Below are 4,890 nucleotides of genomic sequence, written 5' to 3' on the forward strand. Positions count from 1 at the left end.
CTGTGCGGAAGAGGCAGGGCCTGGGGCATATATAAACCCCAGGGCTGGGACCAGAGAGTCAGTTTTCTGCCAGCAGCCACGGGGGAAGGAGCTCTCCTAGAGGAAGCTAAGTGAAGAGGCTTGACTGCCCGTTCAGCTTCTGGTAAGATTAAGGGACTTCAGGAGCTCACCAGATACCCTGGCCTGCAAGACCCATAGTGCTGGGGGAAGGGTGATTCTTTTAAAGGGACAGAGCACACCCTAGACTGTTTGCATTATGTTATAGCCCAGGGGCTCGTATTTTGATTTCCATTTGTATACCAGAGGATCGGACTGAGGCTACTGGGGAAGGAGGAGGCCTCACTGGGGGTCCAATGCAGTGTGGGGACCCCGGCGCCAGTGTGGGCGCAGTATCCGGGGGCGAATGAACCCCGGTGCCAGTGTGGGTGCAGTATCAGGGTGGACAGACCTCAGCACCAGGGGCGCAGTGACAAAGGGGGTGAACGGACCCCAGCACCAAGGGGTGCAGAGAGAGAGACAGGGCTGCAGAGAGCCTAGCAGCAAGGGGTGCAGAGAGAAAGACAGGGCAGCGGACAGCCCAGTGACAACTGGAGGCCAAGTTCAAGTAAGGCTTCAGAGGGGCACTGTGTGAATGCCATCTGCAAGGCTTGGGGTGCGGTAAAGGGGCAGTTTGGAGCAAGGCTTCTAGCCCATAAGGCTGAGGTTGTCCCAAGTGACCTCCATTTTGGAGCAGGACCCAAAACAGGGGTATGAGAACCCACAGGGTTCAGCGAGGTCCATCAGGACTGTGTCCAGACAAACTTGAGGGTAGCCCCCCTATTTATTATAGTTACAAGACGTGGCAAGAGAGAAAGAGGGTGCCCGTTGGGCAGGATTGGCACGGTCAAGAAGCCCTAGGTGTATCACAGCCATCGCTGGGGACCCCCCTGACAGCTGTTTATATCTTTTCATCTTATTTGGTGGCTTTTCACTAGTAAACATTACTATTTTTTTTCTTTCCTTGTATTTGCCATGAAGGACAGTTGGTCAAATTTGGTATTGATGGCAGCCACTACTTGCTGCTTTATTTTTTGTTCCATTTCCCTGGGTTTGCCTGTATTTTGTACTGAGCATGAATTTGATTTTATAACTCCTACAGGAGTCTAGGGCTGAGCAATGATTAAATTGTTCAGAGAAATGCACTTTATTTTCTTTCCTATTTTTAAATGAAAATTAGGCTGCTTGTCTCGAAAATTGAAAGTGCAGCATATCACCAAGTACAAAACTATGCAAATGTATCTGAATAGTGTGGGGGATGAATGCCAAATATGTCTGTGGTGTTTTTGCTGCAGATAAAGGATATATTTTTTCAAAAGAAGTTAAAGTGATCCATCATACATCCATGTGTTTGAAATATTCTTTATATTGCTTAGGCTGCTGTAGATCATAGGCTATTAAGTTGGACAAAATCCAATAGCATGGTGTTTTCTTTTTCTTTTGTAAAAACACTTCCATCCCCCTGCCTCCCCATCTGAAATTTGTAATAACTCAAGTAAATACAATGACAAGATCAAAGAGTCTAGGGAGTCTGGCATTTCTCTTTTTCCAAGAAATATTCACAGACCGTTGTGATCATCTGGATATCTCTCCATTAAAAATCATCTTTGATATAATCTGGAGTTATTAAAAATATACTCACTTAACATCCCCTGAAAGAATGGCTTCTTGCCTACCCCTCTGGACAATTGGACATGATGTTAGACCTTCTACCATGTGAGTGGACTACACTGTATATAAAGAAAATACATACATGACCTGAGACTTTCCAACATGGAAGGGTAGAACTTCCATGAAGAGTGGGCATAGATCTTTTGAAATAACATCTGTAGAAGGAAAGGAGATAGAAAACAGAGTTCTTAATCAGGAGATCAGTCCAATATCTTTATATACTATTTATAAAGCTAGAATATACAAGGGGAAAAATACACAACCTTTCAACCAGCATGTTTTATATCTTGAAGTAGCATGTATTTATAGGCTAAGTACAGATAGTCAAAAGCCCAAGGCTGAAGCGATTAAATCTTTGCAGGTTAGTCTAAGCTGCAGATTGAGCTGATAACCAAGTGAGCAAACATTCACTTTTGATTCTGGAAATGCAGCCACATACCTGCAGTGGCCCAAGCCAGAGGCCAGGAGGTGCTAGAGCATACCTCCCTGCTTGCTGGAGCAGACAGGTGAGGTGAAGGGCAGCCTGCCCACCATGTAATGTGGGGTTGCAGGGCAGATGCAAAGCATCCTGGGATGCTGGAGGACTGTGATCTAGAACAAAAATTGCATAAACTGGTTTGACATAAATCAGTTAAGTCAAATACTATATCCATCCAGGTTTATCTTAAGTGGTTTCAGCCATTTTGAAAGTGGTTTATGTACACTGAACTTCTGTTCTGTTACAGGTTTAAATTAGTTTCTGATCACTTAGGGCATGTCTACAGGTGTAACTAATACTATTTGGCTTTACTGTGCAGTAAATTTACTGCACAATAAATTTTACTACTTGCATATGCAGGGAGTAAATGTACCGCACAGTAGACTAATTTACTGTGTCGTAAGCACCTGCAAGTGTAGACAGCGATGATTTATTGTGCAGTAGATTAGTCTACTGCTCAGTAAAGTGTCTCATGTAGACATGGCCTTAAACCAGTTTATATGTAACTTCTATCCCTAGCCACTGAGTTAACTTGTATCTGGAGCAGATCTGGGACAGAAGTTCAGTAAACCAATTTAACTTAATTCAGGTAATTCTGATACTGCATTCATCCAGATTTATCTTAAAGTGGTTTTGGCCATTTTGAAAGTGGTTTATGTGCACTGAACTTCTGTTATGTTACAAATTTGAGCTGGTTCTTAATTACTTATACTGGTTTATAAAACTAGAATATAGAGTACAACTAGAATATATAATTTCTGTCCCTAGCCATAATGGACAGGTAACTAGATAACTCTCAGGGGTTTGGCATGGGTTGACATGTTAAAAGAGGCTGAGATGTTGAAATATAGCATGCTAAGTAGAGTTGGGGAAATTTGCTAGCATGGAGGAGACTGGTGCAGGCAGTTAGCTGGTGTGCAGTTATTGGAGGAAATGCAGGGGAATGAGCAGCTGTGGGATCATGAAATATATCCTATGTGTAAGTCCTCAGGCCAGACCCTTGTGTAACTGTGTGATTTACATGAAGCGTACTGAGCTGAGTTTGGTGTCCACACTGCTTTTGCATCATGCATAGCAAACTACATATGGATTGTGGTGGTGATGCTATAGGATTTGAGACGTAGCTTCTGGTTGGCTTCTAACATAACTTAAAAAATCTACATTAGGACACATGGGTCATGTCCCCATGAGTGGGAATGTGTGCTTTGCAGCACCTCAAAGGTGCCACAAAGAAGCAGGCCACAGCTTCCCCTACCCCACTCAGGGCAATTTGCAGTGTGCCAGAGCACACATGCACAGGCATTCCCCAGAGAAACTAGCAGCGGCAAAAATATGTGGTGACTCACAAATAGTTGTCCCCAGGGAAATGCACATACATACCCATGAGGACGCACCCATGGAGTCAATGATGTTGGACATCTGTAAATTACAGCAGAATGTAGGTCACAGGTACTAGAAATAGAGCAAAAGTCTTTTAGGTTTTCCTAGCTATTCTTAAGTTTCATATGTTTTAGGAAGAATTAGTTTTGAATTGCTTATATTGGACCTAACCAGCCTTGAAAGTGGATTCCACTAAGTTGTCTTTGTCAGCATTTAGCATTTAGCTGCCTAGCTCATCATTTTCTGAGGAGGTGAGGGTGTTTTTATATGGATGAAGAAATTTAATTTTAAAATGTTTGAGCTTGCACCCTTTATTTCACTGCAAAAATGATGAGAGATCAATTCTAAATAGCATTTTGACACATTTAGCATTGATTGGACTTCTTTGGAATAAGCCAACAAGAACAGTTCTTACAAGTATGGTTTCTAGGTTGGACAACATAAATTCATTCATGAATTGATGAATCGGTCAAAAAGAAGTGCAAGAATGCTTCTGTATTTGTTGTGTTAGTGGATAAATTGCAATCACAGTATCATTTTGTACAAGGTCTGTAGGCAATGTTCTCTTATGGAATGGAAGTTAGGTATGCTATGGGAAATAAATGGGAAATAAAAATACATCACATTTGCAAATGCAGCGAGCACTTTGGCATTTGCTCTGTGTTTTAGAGATGCTCAGTATATCTACAGTGCTATAACGTGTGCAATTATATTTCAGAATAAGGAGGCTACTTGTGTTGCAGGAAGTGGGGGAAATGGAAGGAACCCTCTCCATGCCAGTGATCCTCACCCAAGGAGTTGTGGTACTCCAGGGGGCTGCAAGATCCTTTTAAGGTGCCATGTCATCATAGCACTGTTAGGTATGCAAACATCTATACAAGATTCACAGGATAAACACAGAAGACACGTCCACACATGCAAACACGTGCACTTGCAGCAGCTCAAATAGAAGCGGTGCAAATTGGAGCTGGGGCTTTTTGCTTCAGTGCATGTGCTCAGACATGCACTTTGTTGTGGAGCAAATCATGCAACTTGGGGCAAAATAACCCTGCCTGGCTCCTCCTGGATCTGCTGCCAGGGGGACCTACAGCTTTAGGGCCAGCACCTGTGCTGTCCCCAGCAGTATAAAAAGCTGCCCTGTCCTGGCCCCATCAGTATGAAAAGCCACCCAGGCAAGTAGCTCAGGGCTACTAGCTCTCCGGAGCTTCTGGGGCCCAGCCAATTGTTACCTGGGGACACTACCTCTTGTGCCAGCTGGACTGCTGAAGCAGCCCTGAGACTTCCCTGCACCCTCTACCCACTGCAGCAGTCTGGGCAGTGAGGTG

At 43.7% G+C, this 4,890-nt stretch overlaps 1 protein-coding gene across 9 annotated transcripts in view; it reads left to right on the forward strand.

The window, feature by feature from the left end:
• BICD1 (BICD cargo adaptor 1) overlaps positions 1 to 4,890 on the forward strand; it is a 273,364-nt gene that overhangs the window by 94,826 nt on the left and 173,648 nt on the right. Inside the window, exon 1 of one of the 9 annotated variants that reach the window (XM_025202872.1) lies at positions 91 to 142. The exons of the other annotated variants lie outside the window; for them this stretch is intronic. The gene's annotated coding sequence lies outside the window, so the exon portion shown is untranslated. Of the gene's footprint in view, positions 1 to 90; positions 143 to 4,890 lie in introns of those variants that run through there. 9 annotated transcript variants of the gene reach the window in all.

The sequence above is a fragment of the Alligator sinensis genome, unplaced genomic scaffold, assembly GCF_000455745.1.
Source record: "Alligator sinensis unplaced genomic scaffold, ASM45574v1 scaffold957_1, whole genome shotgun sequence".
NCBI lineage: Eukaryota > Metazoa > Chordata > Crocodylia > Alligatoridae > Alligator > Alligator sinensis.